At 33.0% G+C, this 26,890-nt stretch overlaps 1 long non-coding RNA gene across 6 annotated transcripts in view; it reads left to right on the top strand.

Annotated features, from left to right (window-relative positions):
- LOC118193142 (uncharacterized) overlaps positions 1-26,890 on the top strand; it is a 203,882-nt gene that overhangs the window by 111,575 nt on the left and 65,417 nt on the right. Inside the window, exon 5 of one of the 6 annotated variants that reach the window (XR_015039817.1) lies at positions 26,457-26,624. The exons of the other annotated variants lie outside the window; for them this stretch is intronic. This is a non-coding gene — a long non-coding RNA (uncharacterized LOC118193142). The remainder of the gene's footprint in view (positions 1-26,456; positions 26,625-26,890) is intronic. 6 annotated transcript variants of the gene reach the window in all.

Here is a 26,890-nt window from a genome sequence, read left to right as displayed (position 1 = left end):
TAAATTATTATTTATTTATTTTAAGGAGTGCCTTTTTTTCTAATTTTTGCAATCTGCTTATAGTATGAGAAATTTCCATCTGGAAAACAATTTATTGAAATCACCATTGCTTCAATTTTTCACATTAATACAAGCATATCACCGTGTTAGACTATCTTCAAACGAACTGGAGTTTTGAGGATATATCATTAGTAATTCAGAATTTCATCGCAAAATCAACAATATCGTCAAAGCTTTCGGAATAAGGCTAAGGTATCTGTGAGAAGTAATTGTTACCAAAAAATCTTTGTATTAATATACATATCCTTCTAAATAATAACTGCATGAAAATATTTTGAGAAGTCTGCACGGAGCTTCTGTTGGATGTTTCACTGCATCAGTAGCATCATGGGACAGTATCTGTATCATCATATGATAAAATCCTAGTGTTCCGTGTGCATATTCCTGAGCTCTTCTTTTTCAGTTTTTTGGGAGTAGTTTGGTAATAAAATAAATACATAACTTTAAAAAAGAGGAAAACTACAGTTGAAGTACTGCCTGTTGAATGAAGTTCATTTTTGGAAAGAACAAAAAAGAAATTTATATGATTAAAATTCAGAGATTTTGAAGCATATTAAAAGCTTCAAGGAAGGCAATTCAGGACTGAAGCTTTTTAATGCTTTTAGCAAATTAAAAATTTAAGGACGTAGCAATAGCTTAAGCATTTAACAATAATTATCGAAAGATAAATTACTTAAGTGTTATCTCATTTTTTAGCTTCTCTCTTTATATCTAGAATTTTGATGTTTTGTCTTAATTAAGTAATTCTAATCCACTCGTTAAACTCTTTTTTGCACCAGTCTATGGCTTTTATTTCTTTAAAATTATTTATTTATTTAAATTTCATTATTATCCAATGAAATTTCAACACGATGACTCAGAATACTATTTCTTCTTGAGGTAGAGAGACTGCATTATATTCTTTTAAAATGCATAAAAGCATCCTCTAAAATAACTGATAATTTGCCGTTGGATGCTTGCCTGACTTTGAACGTTGATATGCTTTTAATTGAAATTCGTAAAATTATTTCGCATATAAAAATCTGTTGTAATTTAATTCCCGAAGTAAAAAGTCGTTAAAATACATAACAATTTATTTAAGAAAGACATGTTTTTAATTACCTGATAAAATTACAACAATACTGAAATATAGATTTACTTACTTTGAAACCACGACAGTTTACCTCATCATTCCGCATTTAGACGACAATTAGTGGAGTATCATACTGTGCTTAAGTCGTTAGAGGTTCTGAAAGGAGTATTATTTCGGAAGAGATAAGGAGGGTTTGAAATAGATACAACAACAGAAATTCATTGACAGCACAATAAGGTTTGCTATCGCTGACAACCGCTAACAAATGATTTCAGATTTTCCAGATACCCTGGGGGAAACAATACAAAATTCCACCAACAACATTATATAAATAAATGGATACATCACACCGGCTGTTTTTTATGTTTCCTACGCTCCTTGCTTATTTTAAGACGTTCCGTCCTTCACCAAGTAAACGATGCGTTCTAATTGTTTCCTCGGTTCTTTTCTTTTAAATATATTTCGATCAAATTCAACGAATCCTATAACACGTTCTCCAAGTAGTATCGTGCAATAGAAATATTATACTGGCCATTTTGGAATCAAATTTTCCTATGGTCATATAGATATAATAGGAAAAAGCAAATCGTTCTGTACCAAGTACTGAATACAAATGAATTCCTCTGTAACAAACTTTAATGCATCGGGCGTTTGTTTCTCTATATCGGATCAGAAGGTAAAAATCCATCAACTAAAAATAAATAAAAAAAAGTAAAAATTGAAATAAAAATTTGAAAGCTTTCATATTTTCTCAAAGGGGCGTTTTCTATTCACTTTTTATATCTTACCTTTATTTATTAAATATCGCATTCTTCGCACTTAAACCATAAAATTCAATTCAACAGCAATATCATAAAATAATTTTAAAATGAGCATACCTTTAAAATTTTCGGTACACAGTCTCGCGCGTTGGAGATAAAATTGCTTTTTTTTTTCGTACAGTGTTGCCATTGCTCGCTTTGAAATCGTTGGATTTGTTACTCAAAAATTCGTTAAAGTTTTACAAAATATGAAATAGATAATAAAACAAATTCCAAATTTGGGCTTCCAAATGCCTTCATTATTTAATATCTTTAAATATAATGCAAATCTCTAATATTTGGTGGCAACAATTTGAAAAGTGAAATTTCGTTTTACAGTGGACGACGTAAAATGCCAAAATGAAATTAATATCCCTTCTGAGTAAATTGACCCTTTAGGCTAATAATGAATCATTCACACACACACACACACAAATGATTAACATTGTTACATCTTCCACAAGAAGTGAAAAATAATTCGATTCTACAGTTTATGAGTGAATAAAATTTAATAATAAAATTCATAGCAACCTTGGCGTCCACTACAGTACAGAGTTAACTTGTGCTGCTTTTACTCAGCATTTTCAACAGAATCAGAAGAAGAATATTCGACATCAACATTTCACATTTATCTCGCAGTATATTCATCGTTTGGATCTTTGCATATAACAACATTACCATCGCAAGATTGAAAAACTTCCTATCAGATTCTGAAAATACTGAAATGCCATTTTTTTCCCTAGCCACATAACGATTTGCAAATCCTCGTTTTCATCTTCCTCTTCAGCATCGTTTTCTAAACCTGCGCACTGAAAACAATGTCGTGTAGTTGGTTCTGTGATAAATCGCCAACACTTTTCTAGCTGTATCATTCCATTAAGGAGTGAAGTATTATAGTCGACGTGTTTTTCGTATTTCTCCAAAATGCTTAAAATCAGTTGCTGCCTGTAATGACACAACTCCTGATGAAACATCAATGCCTGAATAATTAAAATTAAAAAAATTTCATCAGCCTTAGCATCAGGCTTGAACAGTCTGTTTTACAGCTTAATCAAAGAATTTGATGCTGCCCTAACTTGAGCTTATTGCTTTGTAGAGATATTAGGTAATTTTTGGAAGTAGGAAAGATGAAAAATATGCAACGCGTTCGCCAGGAATCGAACAGCGGACCTCTCAATTACGCGCTGAGCGTGCAGACCACTACACCACGAAGGCTCGCTAAGAAGGCGACAGAAATACCTTATAGACTTCCCCTTTTAAAGGGCGACTGGGGTTTTAGGGGACCCAATCGCCAAATCCTGGGTGAGGAGAATCATCGTCCAACACCCTTTTAGTTCGGGAGCCACTATAGAGACATTAGGTATTTTTGGAAACAGGCAAGATGAAAAATATGCAACTACTAATAAACCACATTAAAGTTTAAAAAGCCCTTTTCGGCGATCGTTGATATATGAACCCTTTCAGACTCTTAATTTTTTTCCGGGGGGAAGGATTATTTAAGGATTTTTTTCAGGTCTCAGTTTAAATTTTAAATTGACATACTGAAAAGCGTTGCTTAAAAACAAAAAGAGAATGCCAGCTTAAATTGTGGAATCCAAGAACCCAAGGACAGTTGGTTTTTAAATTCCAGAATCCAAGGAAGAGTTGTTATTATTCAGAGGTGAGATTTAACTTTAGTTTAATTTTATTTGCTCTGCAAATGATTTTGGCAATCGATGATAATCCTTGTTCGTTAAGGATAAGTTGTTTAACATCTGAAAAATTATAACTAAATTTTTCATTTCGAAAGGTTCGAAAATTTCTAAAGTTTAAAATTCAGAAGTTTCACTTACCTTTTTCATTCCAAAGGATGGAAGTTCCGGGAGGAGCTTAATATGTAGAAAATCATCAAATAGTACTTGAAGACTAATTTTTGTAGAAAACACTTTTATTTTCGCAATTTCTACGATGAACATAGAAACAAACGTAGCTACAAAAACACAGCATATCTAAACCAAATTACAGACGATACTAAAAGAATTGCAGCCGATGTCAAATGTTTCTTTTTACTTCCTTGTACGAAGTAAAAAGGAAGTATTGTAATTGTGAAAAGTTTCAGGCAGCATATTTCAACGAAAATATCCATTTTGACCGCTATCGAATGCAATTTAACGATGTTTTTGCGTGATATCTGTACGTAAGGACAGAATAAAATACTCTTTTCCTTCAAAAAAATTATAAAACTGCTTTAAAATTAATTCTAAAGAGAATTTTTCGTGGCGTCTGTACGAACGTATGTACGTACGTACGTTCGTGCGTACGTACGTATCTCGCATAACTCAAAAACGAGTAGCCTCAGAATGTTGAAATTTTGTATATAGGACTGCTATAACATGTAGATGTGCACCTCGTATTTTGGTTTCAATCGGCAGCACCAAACGTATATAAATATATTTATATGTATATATATCCACTCTATTACCCGGCTCAGTGATCTCAGTTTCTTTACTCTTATATGTTTGTAAATTGTACATTTTTTGCTTTAAAAATGATTGAATTATGTTGTTTTTATCATCCGGTTAAGGATTTTATGCCTTTAGTAAATCTGTGTGCAATATTTTTAGAATTATCAGCAATTTTAAAGTTGTTTAATTGCCGCTAAACCTGTTTTTAATGGCGGCCATGGATGTTTACATTTGAAACAGGAGACTAGTGGATTTGTTGCCAATCTAGAGAAACTTAGCTTCGCAACAACAAAGATAACGCATTCATTTATTATTGCCAATTAAATCATGCTTAATTCTTTCTGGAATTTTTTCGAGGAAATAAGCGTTAGAAATTTACTTCGTAATTTTTAATATAGATATTTTGAGTTTTTATGTATTTTTGCCTTCTCGCGAAGTGAGAACTGAATTCATTAAATGAGAAATACTCAATCGTCTGTGAAAAACTGTTTCTGTTTTGTTTTGTTTGCTTAATTTCTTTTATACATCGTTCTAGCTTTATTATAGTATTTGAATAGAACATGTGGCTGCGATTAGATAATTCTTTAAATGATATACGTTTTGTGCATTCTGAGTTATAATATGAATGAAATATAATACTGTTAAGTAAACCTAGTGCCAGAGTGTCGCTATGGTAAACAAAGTGAATTTTAAAGAATGCATTTATTCTATTGTGTTTTATGCGCTGTCGGCGAAGTAGGTTTAATTCAATCTAGTAAGTTTAAATAAAATGCAAGAAAAAGTGCGTATAATTTAATATTCCGTACAAGGAAGTCATGTGGTGTACACATCAGATTTTTTTAAATTGCAATACTGTGGCCGATGATTTCAACAATCGACGATAATCCTTGTTCGTTATGCAAGAATTGTTTAACATCAGTATTCTGCTTAGGCTGCTGTTATTTATTGAAATATGCATAGTTAATTTTTATAATATTTTTTAACTTTTTCCTTTTTACTTGGTATGATTATTTAGAGAGATAATGAATGTTCTTTCTCTCTCAACAATGTATACATTATAAAGTAAATTAGCTTTGTTTCTGTGAGCCCACATTGAAGATATCCTATTCTAGCGATACATGATCTTAGAGATCAAGTATTCCCAGGATAAAATTCCATGTAATGAAGCCATAACTGCTTTGGTCTCAATACATATTGATGCAAATTTTACATGAAATGAAACTTATAGGATAATATAGTAGATTAAAAGACACAAAATGGGAATGAAACACACCTGATGAAATTATAATATAAGTGATTATAAATGACACAATTTTAATGAAATATTCGTTAAATTATTCCATATTGTCAAATGCTGAACTAAAAGGAGAGTTTTTTCCTACGTGAGTCAGAATGCAAGGTTGAATTATTTGATTTATCAATGAATTTTTAATAAGAAAAGGTATGAGTAAAATGCTAACTTAAATATTGCTAATCATTATTATTATTATTTTTTGTGTTTTCACTCAATATTTTTGTTACCAATGCTCATTCAATATTTTATTTGCTTTTTATTGGTCTGACGTTTTGTTTAAAAAAATAAACTGTAGTAAATTAATTTGTATCTTAATTTAACATTAAATTTTTGATAAGGTGGCGTTTAATAATTTTGACACAGATTTATAAGGCTGAGTTATTTTGATACAGATTTATAAAGCTGAAAATAAATGTTCATAGGTCTTTCTTCTATTCATATTCTAGGTATTTCTTCTATCTATATCTAAGAAATAAAAGTTGCAGTGATAATGGCCATCATTCATTTTAATTATTATTCATTTAACTAAAATATGTATGTAATGAAGTACGTAAGACTAAAAATTTTGTTTAGGAAGAAGTATTCTCGATGAAATTATTCCTTGATATAAAAATATATATTCCCCTTTTTCGGAAACCTGAAATGTTTAAATTGTTGAAACATAGTTACATATTTTTGATGAAAAAATACTATATTCTGTGAGGAAAGGTAAACCAGAAAGTCTACCAAAAATCTCTTTAAAATCTCAGCTTACGGCAGAAAATATTTGAAAGCTGTGAAAAGGGAATAATAATTATACTACTCTTCCCTATAATTCTCATCATACAGAAAACAAAAGAAATGCGTATAGTGAGAAAGATAAACAAATTTCTAGCATCAAATTTCGTAATTAATGAAAAGAAAATTATTTTTCTGTATGAATTTAAATAAAAACTGTCTTCCATCACAACAGCTGATTTTCAAATATTCATTAGCCACATAAAGGCTGTGATTAATGTATTGGACAATTACAGATATCGAAACTTTCCATTTGGATACTTTTATAAACCTAAAAGTATTTTACTGTTAACTTGTGACCGCATTCAAAGTTTATTTTGAAATTTGGGGGAGCAAATTTTAAGTTTGGCGTTTTAATTCTAATTATTACTTCACTTTAATACAATATCCAATCATCTACCTTTTATAGCATATCGTTTCTTTTGATTACTACCGCCAAACATGAACATTGTTGCTATACAGTAGCAACAGTTTTTGTTCTTCGAACATGTACTGTTCTTGAATTATTGTAAAGGTAGAAGTCTAGAAATTTACAAAGACTGTCTCATTAATCTCTGGAAGATGAGAGAATGGTGCTGCCCAAAGGGGGCATACAGATTCTGGGTGGGAATGATGTATAAAGGGGAAATACGGTGGAAAACTGCTTGTCTCTGCAAAACGGGAAGAGCCAAAGGCGTGTGCGCCTTTGAGAAGTCAATGTATCCGGCGGGCCGATCCACTCTTAATGATCCAGACCCTGGGGCCAGTTCATTTCGACCGTTAACGGCTGCGATTGGGAGGTGTAATTGCTCGAGAGATGCAATTGGGGTGGCTTGGGTCCGAACGCGTTTTATCCGAGAACAGGTGAGTCCGTACAAGCACTAATGAATTTTAATATAATTAGATGCAAAATTAGATCAAAATATGACAGTGTATCAATTTCGGCTTCGTTGGAGTGGGTGTTTCTTATTTTTTGTCCTTTTAATTTTATTTTCTAGGAAAACTCGAAATCTTCTTCAGCAGATTTTGTAAGGTTTGAGTAAAATGCAATTGTAATGAAACAGGTTTATCTTTTGGTAGCACTGCTAATAAAATGCGTTAATTTATGATCGTCCCTCTTATTTTAACTTTACTGAGCTGATAAGTAAAATGCTAATTTTTAGATTTATTTTTATAATTATTGAAAGCAACGAATTTCTAATACAGGCTCTATTTACGCAGGTAAATGATTATTCTCTAATCGAGTTACATAAGACCTGGTAACAATTTTTCCCTGTTGCAATGGAATCTAAACGTGAATATGTTTTAAACACTGACATTAAAAATTTGCTTTATTTTATCTGTATCAGCTTTAGTTTTCAAATGCAGCATGTCCAGATTGATACCAGTATGTATGAATATAGCGCCAAACTTAGTTCGAAATGTATTTCTTTACACAACGGCTCTAAATCAGTCTCAAATTCACGTATTCTGCAACTATATGAAAACAGGAGAAAGGTAATTAATTTCTAAATAGGTCACATTTCAAGAATGCATGATCTGCGTATACTTAGAATGATGAAATTCCTACTTAGTTATAAAAGTAGATACACAAAATATGCATACTTCTCACGCTTTTTGGAATAGTGGAGCAAAAGATAAGAAGAAAATCGAAGATCTGCTGCTCGGAGAGCAAAATATGATTCACCAACCTTTTACTAGCAGAGGTAAAATTCCCCTACAACTATTATATATCACGCTAGGACTGATGAAAATATAAATGGCAGATTTAAATGAAGAAAACTTGTGTTTCAGCTATTTGTCAAGAAAATTGCTTTCATTAAGCGTGCAAAACTAAAAAAGGTGATTTTTTTTTTAGGTTTGCAAATAAAATAAATTACAGAAGACTGATATTTCGTAAATTCGCGAACGCCGTAGAATGTCATGCATGGCTCTCTATTGCTATATTTCTCAGACAAATTGTCTCTATTGTTATATTCTTCAAAAGATCCTAATGACTCTACAGTGGCGCCCGAACTAAATGGTGGTGGATGATGATTCTTCACCGCCAGGATTTTGCGACTAGGTGCCTTAACCCCAATCACCCTTTAAGAGGGGGTATATATATAAGGTCACCCTTCAAAGTATGCCAAGTAAGATTTAAAATTACATACACTACTCGGTTTCGTTTTATTATATACTGATTGAGGATCACAGGATTTCTCATTGGTGTAGGCTTGACTGACGCAGCCATTCAAATCATCATTTCCAGGCTTACTTTCAAGACGATTTTCAATGTAGTTATCGTTTTCGTAACCATCACACGAAATAACCTCTTTGGCACGAAGGGGATGGTTTATTTTAATTTTATTGCTTGTCCAGTGCATTTAAAATAATTAAATTAAAATATTTTGGAGATTTTACGGTCATGGAATGAGTTAAAAATTAATTCAGTAGCATCAGTACATCATTACGAACCATGAGGCATCTTTAATGTATCTTTCAAATTGCAACAGTATTACATTGTTTATCTCTATACCAGCAGGAAATAAACTTTTAATAATACTTAGAAACCATCTAAGCGGCAAGGCCGTATACATATATACGGGCTAGAATATTTTTTGTGATATCTGTAAGAACGTATATATACGGCCTAGAATATGTTTTGCGATATTTGTAAGAACGTATATATACGGCCTAGAATATTTTTTGTGATATCTGTAAGAAAGTATATATACCTGCATATTAAAATACGTCAAAGAAATTAAGGTAATATATATAAAAAAAATCCAGGTTTGAAATATCAAGAGAGTTTTTACATTAAAATCAAAATAATAATTTGTTCTCATAGCAGTTTTGGGAAATTTGTGCTTTCTTAGCGAAAACTCTGGCCGCTTAGAAGGTTAATGCTTCTCATTGGCAACAAGTCTGTAAAATCAGAAATCCTGTGATCCACAATCAGTATATACAAAAAAGGTAGTAATGTATATAATTTTAAATCAAATGAGCTTCTGACTCAAAATTCAAATTAAAACAACATTGCTTCTTGAATTTCTGCAGGCTATGGTTCTTGTAACTGACAAAATCCAATATTTCATATTAGATAAATGCACAGAAGAATGTTTAACAACCAGCTCAGCGAGAAAAGAAATGAAATGTCACCTATTTCTACGTTATTACAGTGGCAAAATATATATACTCGAGAGAGTGTAATTACCTTAAGAAATTGAAAACCAAAGTTAAAATTGGTGCCTGTGTGTAATTCGGTGCAGCGGAACTGTTCCATGCATGTGATGAAATTTCATCTAAAGTTCAGCTGGAAATGATTAATCTGTATTAAAATGACAAGCATGAAGAATAAAATTAATATCAAACTCAGAATCTAATATAATTATCAACATGAAATGCTATGGAATGATGAAACGTTAATATAAAGAACAGAATATTAAACATAACTACCAATCTGAAATGTCATAGCACACTAAAATATCGAGTCGAGTCGAACCATGTTATACCGCTAAGCCGATAACAAGACAAGGCCATTAAGGCACATCATGTAAAGTTTCTCTTATAAGGTATTTCTCCCACCTTCTTAGCATGCCCTCGTGGTGTGGTGGTTAGCACGCTCGGGTCTCCTGCTTCGAAATAGCCTAATGTCTCTAAACTCTGATAGTGTTATCCAAAGGACGAGACTATAACAACTGGAAAAAGGGGGTCTAAAGCATCACAGGCATGGGAATCGAAACTAAGAACATACCAAAATCCATACCCTGAAGAGAAGAACGCAGAACTTTGATACCAATTATCTTGCCTAAGCGCAAATATTACAATCATTCCTCAGAGATAGCATGAAAATTAAATTTCCATTCCATCAAAAAGTTCCACTATATACAGTTGCCAGTTGAAATATTTCCGTCGGTGATTTCATTTTTTTTGAAGCAGTCTGCAAACTGCAGCAGTTTGCTGAAGAAACTAGCGAATTTTTTCGTCACATATCCATGTTCCGGCGTCTGCAGGGAGCTATTGAATTTTGTTTAGAGGCTTTCATGTGGCATGATTTTTTTCTAAGTTTAATAGCTTTCTTGTTAAGTTTTTTAAGCAATCTGGAACTGGTTTATCACCGATATGTCTTATTCATATTTTCGGATAGAGATCACAAACTTTAAAGGAAGCCACGTGACTTTCATTCAAGTCGGGTTTTTCATCTTTTGCAATGTATAAATAAGTGAGGTTTACTACACTTAAGATATCTCGGTAATTACCAGATAGCTGCCCGTGACCAAACCTTTGACAGCGGAAGCATATACGGTTAGACCTAATCTTCTGATATTAATTTTCAAATTAAGAATTGTCCTTCTTTTTTCCGGTATCGTTCCTCGTCAGAGACGCGAAACATACTATTAGGAACGTCACTCCATTTCTCTGGTCTTTTCTCATAAGCTACGTAACTTTGACTACTGGGTAACCTTGATGACAAAGTCCTTTTTTTAACAAAGTTCTTTTAAAGAGTCATATATCAAAAGCAGTTTAATAGAATCTTCTAAAAGAATTATTTTTAAGTAGTGAATATACCAAGGTAAAATAGTATGGTTATGGATTTAAATCTGTATTTAGTTGTACCTAAAATTTTCGAGATGAAAAACATAAAATCTCACTGATGATCACCCTTGAGAAAAAGCGTTTGAAAATCAACTTTAATTTTAAAATCGGTTTCTTTTTAATTTGTATTTTATTTCTTTTATTTTTATAAATTAATTTTTATTTTCATTTATTTCATAATATTTTTATTTTCATCATATTTTTTTTTATTTCACTTTACTTAAAATTTCAATTTCACTTTTTGTCCGGCAAAGACTAAAAATGTCTCATAGCTGATTGGTTACTAATGCACACTTGTTATCAATAACATTTATTGATATGTAAAACGTTGAATAATTTCAAATGCTTGATTTCACAAGCAATACAAAAAATTTATGTAATTTCCTCCCATATAATGTGCTAAAATTTTGACATGTTCCCCTAAAAAATTCTTTAGTTAGGAAAAAAATTGCCTGCATAGAACGGAGATAAAAGTCTCGGCTTACTGCAATCTAAAGTAGAAGCAACTATTAACATTTTTGTGAGGAGAAATTTTGAGCGGAAGCCAAACTGTATCCGTCACACTGCCCATGTAAGGCTTTTCATGTCACGTGATCATGAATGGCTTCCTGCGATGTTTGAGACTGGAACAATGACGATAAAGATTTCATCTCAGTTTCTAAATACCTGATTGTAGTCTAATTTTTTATTCTTCCTGTCAGCCTTAAAAATAATAAAAAAAAAAAGTAAATATTGCATTTTTTTAAATCAGAACTTCATTCTTCATTTTTCAAAACGCATTTAATTTTTATTCAGAGCAGAAATGTCACAGAATTCTCTTTTGAAATTTTATATGGCACTACGTTTACCGCAAATTCGTAAACGATAGAAAGAATCTCATTAATAGCCATTCTGTTTATCTCCGTACATAAAATAGATGCTTAGCTTAAAAATCCCAAACTTGTTTCCATCAGTAGCGGAAGAAAAACTGCGGTGCCGGAAATTCTCGAGATTATGCATCTCATTTGACATCTTTATATAGCTTCAAACAGCGACTCTATAAACACCTTTTAAATATAACTTAGCAGAGCTCTCATACCGCAATATTATATTGGTTATCAACTCCTTGGAATAAGTCGGTTACACTTAAACATTATTTTGATGATTCTCAATATCAATAAATTTGAGTATAAAATATTCCTCAACTAAGCAGTAGCATTTTATTTGGTATATATAAACAGAAATAGTGCAATCATTTACATTCCTTAAATGCCTTCTCATAAAACAATGGAAGCAAAAGAAATCATATTACCCAAAGTCAAACCAGACAGCCAAAAGGGAAACACTGCCCCCTCTCATTTGTTATGCATGTTTCTGGCAGTGTATGAAACACCAGCATTTTATAGAATTTCTAGGCATTATATAGAAAGCCTGGCATTTTTAAGCAAAGCATGAAATATGAGAATTATTATATATTTTACCTAGATATTGTATATAATACCTAGGCATTCTGCAGATGCTCTTCAGGTAAAGTATGCAAAAAAAGGTCATGATAAGGCTATTATTTAAAAGACGTTCATTCTGAAAAATGCAAATCTTATTTTGAAAAAATAATGAAAGATTGCCATTACAAAACTTTTATCCAAATACATAAAAGTAATTTGTGAGATGATCTTGGTACCCATTATAAATTTATTTTCTCTATCTGCTTGAGACTGGAAATCAAGAAGATCTACCTGACAAGGGGAATTAGTCATAAAAAAATCATAGGTTTCACAAACATGCTCTTTTTAATACATTTTTAGTCCAAAGGGACTTGAGTCCCGAAGGACTATTACTTTCGTTTTGGCATTTTGCGTCGGACTCATAAATGTCGGTTCACTTTTCAAACTGTTGCCACAAAATGTTAGAGTCCAGCATTATATTTGAAGAAATTAAATAATGAAAAATCTGCATAAATGTATGTATTTTTCTCGTATTGTGATAAAACAACGGTACATAGAGTCATCGAATTTTGAATAACGTAATCCTCCAACGAATATGAGCATGTGGAAGACCAAATTTGAAATTTGAAATTTGTTTTATGATCGATTTCCTATTTTTTAAAACTTTGACGAATTTTTGATTAACAAACTCAAGGATTTCAAAGCGAGCAATGGCAACGTTGTGCAGAAAAAACATTTTTATCTCCAGCGCGTGAGTCTCTGTATCGGAAATTCTAAAGATATGCTCGTTTTAAAACTATTTTGCGATATTGCTGTTGCACTGGATCTTATGGTTTAAGTGCGAGGAACATGATATTTAATAAAGAAAGGTAACACACAAAATGTTAAAAAACGCCTCTTTGGACGTAATTTAAAATCTGAAACATTTCATATTTTTTTTTTTTTTTTTTTTTTAAATTTTTGTTAACTGCAAGGACTCAAAAAGTGGGATTTTCATTTCAATATCGTTACGAGTAACGTTCTGCATTTATTTGAAAGTCCTTTCAACATTCTATCACGTCCTCCGACTGCAAAAGCTAAATGATTTTCATGAAGTACGGGAAAAAGTCAGTATCCGTGATGTAATAGTGCATAGTACTGACGTCTTTTTTTGACAGTATAAATGAGTTTACTTTTGGTTTCCATAAACATCACATCGTAACGATTCAGCAGCCAATAGTTCCGTGGTTCCTTTTTAGTAGTAATTTCGGCTTTATTAACTTCTGCTAATCAGTTTCGGTTATTCGAAATGAATCCGAGATGTATTTCACACTCTGCCGGTATTTGATTTGGCGTTCTATAGGATGCCTAGGCAATGTGTGAAATGTTTAATCGTTTCATACACTGTTGGCCATTTTTCGGCATTCTATAAAATGCCTAGGTATTCTATAGAACATCGGATTTTATACTTTGCTGGTATATAACATATTGAATAAGTTTACACTTACTTCGTTATCAGTTATTTCGTTATCAAATTATTTCGGAGGTCATTCTGAAATTTTTGAGATACACGCAAACGGTAAGTGGTAAAAAAGAATTAATGGCTAGATTTCAAAATCTTAACTTATTTTACCTTAGTAGACTATTTTTATTGGCCAATTTCAAATAGTTTAGTGTATAATAAATTTCAGGTAAAAGAAAAATGGAGCTGATACATATAGAATGATGATTTTATGTGATTTTAAAGTGGGATTAAATCAAGAAGAATTGTGGTCAACGTTCACAGTTAGCATTTGAAAATAAAGCTCTATCTCGTGCTACTGTATTCGGATGGTTTATAGAATTTCGCAGGAGTCGCAACTCTCTTCAGGATGAAGAACACACAAGAGGACAGTTATCAGAAATAATCTCAGATAATGTGTCTTCCACGTATAAAATGTTAATCGATGATAATCGCTGCAAATACCGAATGATACAGAAGAAACTTGGCATTGGATCCGACACCATAGATAAAATTATTCGTGAAGAATTGCATTTGAAAAAACTAGTTTGCCGCTGTGTTCCCCATAATTTAATTGAGCAACAAAAAGAGAAGCGTTTCGGAATCGGTAAGGAAACACTTAAATTACTGAATGATGGTGGCCACAGCATTATTTCTAAAATAGTAACTGCAGATAAACCTTACATACCATTTTCTGACATTCCAACACGTCGAGAAAGTAAAATATTGGTCTTTGAAGATACTCCCACGCATAACAACGGCGAAACGATAACGTGCCATGAGAAAAGTACCGCATGTCGTGCAAGTACAGAACTTGTGAAAGCCATCAAACTGAAAGGACAGAAGACACTCACAGCTGAAGTTTTCATATTCTGAATAATTTTCTTTTCAGAATATGAAAGTTTTCAGATTTTTTTATTTGTTTTACTTCTTTGTAAAGAATGTAAATGTAAAAAGAAGTATTGTAATCGCGAAAGATTTCGGGTATCATGTTTCAACGAAAATATACATTTTGACCGATATCGAATGCAATTTAACAATGTTTTTGCGTGATATCTGTATGTAAGGGCAGAATAAAGGACTCTTTTCCCCAAAAATATTATAAAACTGATTTAAAATTAATTCTGAAGAGAATTTTTCGTGGCGTTTGTGCGTACGTACGTACGTATCTCGCATAACTATACGAGTAACCTCAGAACTTTGAAATTTTGTATGTAGGACAGTTATAACATGTAGATGTGAATCTCGTATTTTGTTTGCAATTGGCCGCACCAAAAGTACATATATATATATATATCCACTATGTTACTCGGCTCAGTGAGCTCAGTTTCTTTATTCTTATATATTTGTAAATTGTGCATTGTTTGCTTTAAAAATGAATCAAGTATGTTGTTCTGGTTAAGATTTTTATGCCTTTAGTTAACCTGCATACAATAATTGTAGAATTATAAACAATTTAAAAGTTTTTTAAGTGCGGCTAAGGCTAATTTTTGATTACCATGGCAGCCATGTTTGTTTACATTTGAAACTTAGCAGAATAGTGGACTTGTTGCCAATCTAGAGAAACTAGGCTTCGCAACAACAGAGTAACGTCTTCTTTTATTATTGCAAATTAAATTATGCTTAATTCATTCTGGATTTATCATATAAGTTATTAGCTTGTTTTTGCGCAGACACTGTAATTTTAATTGTAAAAATTGTTGTTTAAATTGTTTTAACTGTACTTCGTGTCCTATGTTTTTTATATCTTTCAATTTTTAATGAATATATCTTGAATTTTTATGTATTTTTGCCTTGCCGCGAAGTGAGAACTGAATTAATTAGTTGCTCATTAGGTAAGCGGTGCTGAATCGTGTGTGAAAAACTGTTTCTTTTTTATTTGTTTAATTTATTTTATACATCGTTTTAGATTTATTATAATATTAGACGCATGAACATGCGATAATGATTCAGATGATATAATTTTTGTGCACTCTGATTTATAAAATGAATTAGATGCAATGCTGTTAAGTGAACCTAGCGCCGAAGTGTCGCTATGTAAATAAATATAGTGAACTTTAAAGAGTGCGTTTATTCTATTGTGGTTTATGCGCTATCGACGAAGTAGATTTAATTCAAATTTCGTTAACTGCTAATTCAATATGTTTAAATGAAATGCAGGAAAATTGCATATAATTTAATATTCCGTACAAGGAAGTCATGTGTACACGTCAGATTTTTTTTATATCTTTGAGCATAAAAAGGCATTAAAACATAGCATTGCTATCACAAACCAAACATGCTATTTTGGTTAGATTTCGCGTGCATATTTGATGAAAGGAGCAACCAAAGCAGTTAAGTGCCCGAGTCTGTGTGCTATATTTAGTTCTGCGAACTCTTAAGAGTTACTTTTCTAGTTGTTGATTGGAATGTAAAATTTGAAGGCAAGAAAAATTAAAATAATTATAACAATTGATAAAAAACTATAGTGTACATTATTAGTTAAAATGAATTAACAAAAAAAAAAAAAAAAAAAAAAGAGTAGGACACAAAAGTGAAAACTAAAGAAAGATTTGGTAGATGAAATAAGTGTCCAATATTGAACATCATATTTGTTATTCGAACATCATACCCAGAAAAAGATTCCTCGGTAGATATCGTCTCTCGCAATAGGTTTCAATAGCCTGAACAAAAAAACTATGTTATCGGCTGAAGTCTCTTCTACTAGTAAGGCTGATGGTCAATATTTAGAAGAAATAAACACGTGGATATCAGCAGATGTATGTAATTATGTAGATAAAAATATTATTGATGATATAGGAGGATTTCTAATTAATTGAGATGAAAATGAAGAAAAACCTACGGGTCCATTTTCAAAAAATAATAAACAGGGTATAAGGTATTTCTCTCGCCTTCGTAGTGTAGTGGCCAGCACCCTGGGAGCGTATTCCAGAGGTCCGTGGTTCGATTCCAGGCGAAGGCGTTGCTCATTTTTCATCTCTCCTGCTTCCAAAATACCTAATGTCTCTACAAAGGAAATGAGCATTTTAGTGTACCATTACGACATTGGTTATGCTACTCTAAATTATTGGATGCTGAAAACTCAGACCTTCTTGGTTGGTTTCCAACGCGGACAGTAGTTTGCATTCAGGTATTAAAAATTGGAAAAATTTGATGGGTAAGAATTAAAACGCGCAATTCTCAAAGCACATCTTGAAGCAAGCGCTGTGTATGAAGCACGGAAAAAAAATTGACTATAGCTAAACTCCTCGAAGAACAAATTCAATATGAGACAAATTTTTGAAAAACGGAGAATTCTCAAATTAAAGAAAAAGTTTGCATTTTTTGTTATAGATAAACTCATAATACACAAGATTGGGCTGCAGTTGCTGATTCCTCAATTGATGAACGCAACTGCATACTAAAGAAGAAAGGTGCCTGTTTTAAATGTTTAATAGCAGACCATGTGAGATCAAAATGTTCAGTTTTTGTAAGATGCGTCCTATATAAAGGCCAGCATTATTCCATAATGTGTTTCAAAATTAAAAACTGTGGCAAAGTTAAAAAGTCAGGGAATGAAGATGAATCAGAAGTAGTTAAAACTTACATGTTTCTGCAAATGTATATTGTCTGTGCGACATGGAAGCACTCTAAATATGCGGCGAACCGAAAGGCCTCTCGAGAGGTTGCTGGTAGGGAAAAGGGGTGCGAGACCCTCGGACCCGTTTCCCAGGGGTGTTCTCCTTCAAAATTGGGGGCGGAACTGAGCGTAGTCATACAGTCACCTGTATGGTACTGAAAACTCTTGCCGACGACAGGCGCAATCTTGCTCTCTTTGCCGGGATGAATTTCGTGGACTTATTCTGATGTCACTGTCAGGCAAGTGAAATAAGTCACAACAACTAAATACAAATGAATTGGAACTTACTTTAGCAAAATTAAACAAAGGTAAAAAAAATGGGCTATTACATCAGAATTTCTAACCAAGAGACAAAATAAGATAAAATTTTATTTTTATGAGTTTTCGACTCATCATAAATTTCAATCCCATGAAGGATATTTTAAGGGGAACGCATTTTGCTGCATTTTAAGCATTATTTTAGCTCAAGTAAATTATCGATTCATTAGCATGACAGATGTGAGAGATCAGTTTGGTTTTTGGTTTAGGGCTATCTGCATAAGGGCAGGGATGCCTTCATACAGGACTTTCCAAGAAAAACTGACTCGTATTGTTGTGGTTGTTGCGCCTAATCTCGCTTGACTGATATTAGAACAAGCCCACGAAATTCATCGTGGTGAGGAGGCAAGATTGCGCTTGTCATTGACAACAGCCTTGGACACCACACAGCTGACAGAACGACTTTGCTCAGTTCCGCCCACACTTTTAAAGAAGAACACCGGACCCGGGGTGACGGATCCGAGGGTCTCCCACCCGTCTCCCATTACCACCAACCTCCTGAGAGGATTTTCAGCTCGTCGCATATTTAGAGTGCCTGATGCCGCAGAGACACTATACTTTTGCAAATATCCATGCCTTCTCCGGAATTTGAACCCGGGTTCTTCGGTACGGCAGTCTACGTCGCTAACCACTATCCCAGTTTGGCGGCATTCGCTCGTATACACGTTACATATGGAAAAACCACGAAAACGCTCATGCAGCCATCCCGTTCGCCTGGAATCTAACCCAGGACAAACAGTGTTCAACAATTTTACTGCTCGGCCGCTGGTGGGTTTCGTTGTTTATTATTATCTTTTATTTATTTTTTTAAATTTCGTTATATAATTTATGTTAAGGAAACTGAATTAATAGAAAAATATAACAATTTAGTATATATTTATTCTAAAATATTCCCGCCAAAATTTACTTTATAAACGCATTACAGTTATGTGAATGAAAACATGGCCTTTACAGAATTTGAGAAATTACTGTTAAAAATATACTGGAAGCGACATTTGTGAAATTCATACAGGTTTTTAACTTCTTTAACGATTCCTGTAATTGCTGCAACAGTATAAAAATTGTTTTCAAAGCTAAAAATCATGTTAATTTGTACTGTTCAATGTGTTTTCGTTCAACATAAGTAAACAACACAGAAAAGAGCTACTTGGATAGATTGGTGCCAATATGCGGATGAGGAGAGATGCTACCAAAAAGGGCGGGTAAAAAAGGTAAATTACTGCTAAAATAGAATTTGTCAAAGAATACACTACCTGCCAACCGCAACCGATCAAAACTTGCTTCGAGATCGACCTGTTGCCTATAGCTAGCATACAGAAATACAGAAGAAAGAAATGGTTTTAAAATTGTGGGCTTTTGTTGCAGTTTATCCCAAGAATCATTACAGTAGCAGGAACTTAAGAAAGCTTATCTCAAACTAAATCTCAGTTTTATTTTTATCCGCTCTGAGATGGATTTTCAACTGGTAGTTTGTGCAAAGGACAGTTTATATAAAGGTACGCTGTTTACAGGTCTAAAGTAGAGCCTAACAATCGCGTAAAGCGGAAAGTCGCTTTTTATGATCCAGGACAGCTCTGAGACACAGACGACAGGAGGCAGATAGAATATTGTGGTTATGGGGAGGAGCGGGAGTAATTGGGCAGACGACATTTCACGTCCTCAAACGAGAGGACGCTTAATGATTCCTTCTTTTTGGGGAAAATCGTCTTTGGTGGCGGGAAAGAAACGCCACTGGAAAAATAAGATCCATGTCTATAACAGTTTTATGTGCTGTAGAGAGTTTTCTTCTTTTATTTTTATTATTATTTTATTTTCTTCTCCTATAGCGTATAAGAACACCACTTTGATATCCCCCCCCCCTCTAGTTTTGCGGCCAAGTTTTCCTTTTTTCTTGCTTCTCCCTTTCGTAATTGCGAAGAGACCGCTGGTCAATTTGACGTCACGTGGTTTGAGAAGTCCAATTAGGGAACCCCTACAATAGAAGTGGACATACGGAAGAATTTTATTTTCTTTTATTGTAGATTTTTTTTTATTCTTCATTTGTTACGATTGATAAAAAAAACGGCAACTTTCCGGAAGAATATAGGTTTATAATTTTGTTGTGCCTTTCATAACCACAATTTATTTTAGGAATGCTACAGCTATTAGTAGCTTCTTTCCTTGCTTCTCATTATATCCAAAGCGAAGAATACGATGATAAAAAAATGTCTAATTTTAAGTATGAAATCATTGCCAAAAATTAAGTCAAACATCATTTACACAACGAAACGAAACAAAAACAAATTTGAAAATAACAGGTGTTTGCAAAGTTATTTTGCAGCTTTAAATATATGAATACATTTTATATGAATATATTAATTTAGTAGTCTTTAGACATTGCCGACTGGAATTTTCTCGGGAAGTCCCACTCCATCCTCAGAAACATATATCTTAAAATAACGTTTAAAGTAAATCAGTATATGTTATAGGTACTTTACTTATTAAGACAATTAAAGTATTGTATTTTTATTAAAACCTTTAAGTAAAATTAATTTCATTTGCTTATTAATGGCATTAGCTCTTGCTCCATGTGTCAGCTGACCTTGCATTATACTATTTGACAGGGATGTCTTTGTAATTTCTTGCATAAACTGTCCAAGTTTTATTGATGTTATCTATAGACGCATTTTATATTTTGCATTTAATTTGTTTTTAGATTTTAATTTTGTTGCCACGTACCTTCAGAAAAAGTTTCATTTAAATACATTGTTCCGAATGGCGTTAAAATGTTTACAGCTGTGTGAGAAATTTCTAGGTATTCTGCATGAATCTACAACCAAAATTTTAAGAGCTGCTTTTGCTTAAATTTAGATTTTTACATCGAATTTGTTGATATGTTGTCGATAAGTCGTTCCATTTCATTCACTGGCAAACCTTCTAAATTATCGTGGCACTCGAATTGATTTTTATTCAGTTATACTTAGTTTTTTACTTCCGGAAAATATTCTTTTATATTGATAAGAATTTTGTGCTTAGATAGGTAATTTTAGTAGAATTAAAGTAAAATTGTTGTATTCCTGTTGTATTGTTGTAAAGTAATTGTTGTATTTTACTTTAATTACTGTAATTAAAGTAAAATTGTATTGTATAAAATTGTTGTATTAAAGTAAAATTGTTATTCCCTTTCTTTTCTAACATGAAAAATCTAAAGAGAAGCTAGGCTGGAAAAGTAAGAATACAGGGGAAAATGCATTTAACATTGAGTAAATGGGTATCTCGGTAAGCTTTCGATAGAGTGTGGCATGCAGGACTTGTCTACAAGTTTGCTCAACTCTCGCTGCCGGATAGCTTTCTGAAATTAGTTATTTCGTATCTTGAAGAAAGAGAAAGAACGTTCCAGGTTAGATGCGGAGATGCCTTGTCTCATACGAAAACAATTCACAGAGGTTTAGCTTAAGGTTCTGTTATTTCGCCAAGAAATTTTAACATCTATGTTTACGATATGTCTTATAAGGTATTTCTCCCACTTTCCTAGCATGCCTTCGTGGTGTAGTGGTTCTAAACGCTGGGCCGGTATTCCGGAGCTCCGTGGTTCGATTCCCGGCGAAGGCAATTGCTAATTTTTCATCTCTCCGGCTTTCAAAAAAATCCTAATATCTCTACAGCCTAACCTGTTTACTTCCAAGATACTTAAATATATGGACGATACCGTAAACCTGACTAACTCCCTAAACCCTGAACATGCAGTGAATAAATTAAAACAACATGTAAAAATTATTGAAGACTAATGTAAACTCTGGAAGATAAAACTAAATTCTACAAAATGCTGTATCGTTCTTTATAGACGCTGTAGAAAATACTTTCCAGTTGATATTGATATAAGGATTGACAATACTCTTATCCCTACGGCAAACTAGTATAAATACCTCGGAAATTTCATAAACAACCAGCTCACCTTCCAAGAACACATAAATTATGTTACAAATAAAGCAAATGCAGCCTTTATGGCAATTTGCCCTCTGAAAGGGAACAACACACTTCTAGCGGGACAATTTCCGACCTGAGGCTACTGCCAAAGGAAGTCAAAATTGAACTTAAGAACTAAACGTACTCTCGACTTGATCCTAATTAGGCCTATCTTACTGTACGCTTGGGCGGCTGCAAGTAAAACAAATAGAAGGAAAATAAGTGTTCTTCAAAATAAAGTTCTGCGTGCCATGACGGATGCTCCATGGTTCGTTCGAAACACGATTATTTATGATGATCTTAAAATCCGGAGATTCAAGAACAGATTCTTATTACAGCTCATAACTTCTTCAACAGCATCCATAACTTACCTTACGAAGCAATCAAAAATCTAGCGAATTGCGATCCCACCATCAAAAGTACAGTCAAGCGACCACGATCTATTCATGACAATCCTAAGTGGTGAATTGTATATAGTGTAAATATTTTAACTTTTCATCTACAGTATTTAATCAAGATTTTGTGTTATATGTGTGTAGAGACTGTGCTTACTGACAAAGCCTTGGACCCTGTTTTTGTGATTTTCTCTTGCAAAGATAGGACTTTGTTTTTATTTTGGCATAGACAAATGGACCTTGTGCAGGATTATTTAATTCTAATAGCATAATTTAAGTGTAAAAGTGAATCGCTTCGACTTACTTAGATGAAATTCTGCATTCAGCTTCCTAAACTGCGATTGGACCACGTGATCTCTCGCCCACTTCAGCTACTCCTGAAAAATAGATAATTACTGCTATGATTAACTCGTGTAAAACTTGTATATAGAAGAATTTACCTCATTTAAGATGCGCTTTACCTATTTATTAGAAAAACTTAATGAATTTATTAATTAATCTTGCATTTTATGAGAACTAATGCTTTTGAAAGTATGCACCAATCATACTGCGACTCTCAGTCACGTGAACTCAGATATACTCTTTCGTATCTAGCTGCTCAATCATCTTAGAACTTCCAGGTCAGGAATTCATACAATTGCTCCCAGCACCTACTCATTACTTTATTTAACTGCATAAGTCATCTTAAGTTATCAAACTGCATACAAGCTGAAATTGATTATTGATCAACTTATCGCCTTCCCTTATGACCACTTAGACCAGTTTTCGCCCCCGGACGCGATGCTCATGCACCCCTGATTTAATATAAAAATTTACGAGCGGCCACTAGCCTACTTTGACATATTAGTCAAAACTCTTATGAAGTTGGTACTATTAGAGAAACTGATGATTCTGATTCTATCTCGGTAATTTGACGATATCTCGCCAAGCTGAAATTTGGCGAGAAATCGCCAAAAGTCGTCAAATTTAAAGACATTTTGGGCCGGTCCCTGTATCACCGTAATATGTACTGAAATTTAATAAATGTAATTGACCACAATGTTAGCTGTAATCGTAATTCTACCCCCATATTGCTTTCCAGTAATTTCCAGGCGCAGAAAGTACTAAAAATATCTCGGCGGCCGGTTGAAGACTGTTTAAGGCCGAAGAGAGAGCATACGCTCTCAGTTACTTAGTTATTTTTTGTTGCGAGTTGTTAGCTCCGCGTGAACCGAGTTAGCTTCGTCTTTAGATTCGCTTTGCATTGCGTTGTGTTTAACGTTCTTAGCAGTTTGAAGCGTAACTACTGATTGCACTCTGTGATACTGTGAACTCTTGTACGAGTATTTCTACAGAAGATTCCAGAACTTTGTTGAAGTGTTTATTTTGATAAAATAAAATTTTATTAACCTATCATCGGACCCGTGTGCATTCATTCTATTACGAAACCAGATGCACGCAACAATAGTTTTTTCAAATGAAAAAGTTGCTCTATTCTATAATTTTTAACACTTGTCTAACTTCAGTTCATTTTCCTTTAAAAAACTGTTTAGTTTCGCAAAGCATTGTTTGTCAGTCTTTTTAACATATGTTAACTCTATGTTAAGTTTTAAAACTACTCTGTAATTAAACGTAGCTGTATATTTTTTAGTTAATAAACACTAGCCAGCTAGTAGGACTGATTTACAATTTTCTTTAAATTTTTATTTTGCCTTGCGAAACCCTGGGGTTTGACTCGCAAAGCTTCGGGAACACAGGATGTGGGATATTTCCCGATCTTCTTGGTGTTAAAATTCCATTTGTTAATTATACTGACGTATACCCCAAAGATAAATATTCTTTAAGCAAAAAAGGAATAGGACTTTCCTTCAATGTTTAAATGAAAGATAAATTTATAATTTTGACCTGACTGTAGGACTCTCATCATTACTCAATTTATTGTTTTAATTTTATAACAAGGCTTTGATCTAATCTTCTAAAGATGAAAATTTTTCATCCACCACCTACTCATCGCAAACAATAAATAAGCAGTTGTGATGTGATTAGACGTGATAGTTAGAAACATGTAATTAGACGTGATAATTAGAAAACATCTAGGCAATTTTTAGACAAATTAGAAAACATCTATACATCTAGACACTGATTGCAGTGATTAGATATGATTACGAATGTGGTGATTAAATCAGATTAAGACAACATCTGGACAATTTTCCATGAAAATAAAAAAATGTTTAGGTTCAATTTTTAAAAAATAGCCTTCAGTTATAGAATTTGATTTCCTTTGATAACATAAACTAATATCAAACTCTTAACAGACGTAGAATGAATTTTTGCTGGTCTGAAGTATCAACACAATCTTGAAAAGATTTTAAAATTCTTTTTAGTAAAACAGAAATTTAATCTTAATTCACATCTCGTGTTTGACAAGATCAGCCGACAACACCTTTGGCGATATAACTTAAAGTAACTGTCAAAGGAGAAACTATGTCTAGTAGTCAAAGACTGCAAGTTGATTGGCGTATCAGTTTGAATGTCGGCAGAATCAGCCCAAAGCCGAAGAAATACAATCTCATCAAAGCTGAGGAACCTGGGAATGTAATCTTGAGAGACAGAAACTCGTTTCTTCTTAAAATCCAAAACCCTCGACTTAATTATTCTCTAACTGATTTGCATTCTGGTGAGGAAATGAAAAGGAGAAATGGTAGTGATGCTGAAATTATAAATAACTATATTATAAAATAATAATAATTGTACATAGTTATTTCAAATAAGAATAAGTAAAGCTCAGAGCTTCCGACATTATTGCATGTAGGAAATACCCATTCGAAAAATCTCCGTTTAAGAAGAGAGAGAATTTTCTCATTAGATATCATTATTAAAATCCTGAAACATTATTAACTGGTGTTTATTAGAAAGCACGAAAACTAATGTCAGTGACAAAGGTACTAACGCTTTAATTCTTTTATTGTGAGAATGCATAAAAATTCATTTGAAATGTAAGATTTGAGATTTTGTGGTATAAGACTTTTCTAATGCTTAATTTTCTAGTATTGTTTCACAAATTTATTTTAACTGCAAATATGCAAATATACTAATTTTGTTCTTTTCATCTCATTATAAAGTGTATAATTTATTAACTAGGTAAATATAAGCAATCAATGTTTCTAAATTTATCCCAGAAACACCAGGAACTTCGAAGTTTTCCCTGACAAATCCAGAAAGGAAAAAGATGTACATTTGAGAAAAACGAAGAGCTCACTCATCTAACATTAAGTGTAATGGTATTTTTGCGGTTCATTAAAATTAAAATCTGAAAGCTTTCAGATTTTATATTACGCCTAAAGGTTCATGTGTTACCTTTATTTACTAAATATCATGTTTTTGGCACTTAAACCATAAAATTCAATTCAACAGCAATATCACAAAATAATTTTAAAATGAGCATATCTTTAGACTATCCGATATAGAGTCTCGCGGGCTGGAAATAATTCCGCCCCCCCCCCCGCCGCGCAGTGTTGCCGTTCCTCGGTTTGAAATCGTTGAGTTTGTTAATTCAAAATTCGTTAAAAGTTTTACAGAATGTTAAATCGATAATAAAACAAATTCCAAATTCCAAATTATGGCTTCCAGATGCCCATATTCGGTGGAGGATTACGTCATTTGAAATTGGATCGCTCTAGGTACCGTTGTTTTATCACAATGCGAGAAACACATATACATTTATGCAGATTCTTCATTATTTAATTTCTTTAAATATAATACAGGGCGATAATATTTGGTGGCAACAATTTGAAAAGTGAAACGGACATTTAAAGCTTTTAAGGCAAAATGCCAAAACGAAATTAATAGCCCTTCTGGGTAAATTGCCCCTTTGGGCTAAAAATCATCTCATTTTAAATCATTCTCTATTGCTATTCCAATAGTTTTATGCAAATATTCCTGTGATTATAATGCTAAAGTAATCTAAAGTTTGTACATCTTTGTTGAGAAGGCAACTGTTTTAACAAAATACTACAAAAAACTATTCTTATCCCTAGTGAGATAACAAAATTCATTTTCTGTTTCTAAGCTTATTTTCCTCCCATAAGCAGATAGCTCTCGAGTTGTTTTGCCTTAATCGATTTATCTAACCTAACCGATGCTAATGTATTTATTTCCATTTTTAGAATGAATGCTTACATATTCCTCTAACTTTACTAAATGAATAAGTTTGAACTAAGTTAAGGAATTACAGATTGTACTGTTATTCACAATAATGAAGTACGCTATGTTTATCATTGTTCTCGTGATAGATAAACTTCCGGTTGAGTCCAGAGATGCTCTTTTGTCCTTCCGCCAACAGGTGCTAGTTTGAGCATCAAGAATCCAACTACTAGGCCAGGCATGCTTTGACACTGAAAAGAGGTGGTGAGTGGACAAGCAAGTCAGCCGGGGTGGCGACAGCAGTCTTCTAGAATGGAGTAAGATCTTTGACCCCTATCTCATATGTCTTCAAGATTTCCGTCTGTTTTAGCGGTGAAATCTTTCAGTTCTTCCCCCTTTACAGACAATAAAATTCTTCTGATCTAATATGAGTGCAATAGTTTTAATGACGTTTACATAAACCAAGAGATAGCCTGCGATTCTCTCGCTTGGTTAATTCCATATAATCAAATATAGTAAAAAAATTACATAGAATAAGCTTTTGTTTAAAATTCATAAAATAATTAATAAACTAAAAGGAGAA

This window comes from Stegodyphus dumicola, chromosome 2 (genome assembly GCF_044657685.1).
Source record: "Stegodyphus dumicola isolate Sdum_Otavi_A_Nest chromosome 2, ASM4465768v1".
NCBI lineage: Eukaryota > Metazoa > Arthropoda > Arachnida > Araneae > Eresidae > Stegodyphus > Stegodyphus dumicola.
The sequence above is the reverse complement of the archived record's forward strand: the minus strand, read 5'-3'. Positions and strand labels throughout refer to the sequence as shown.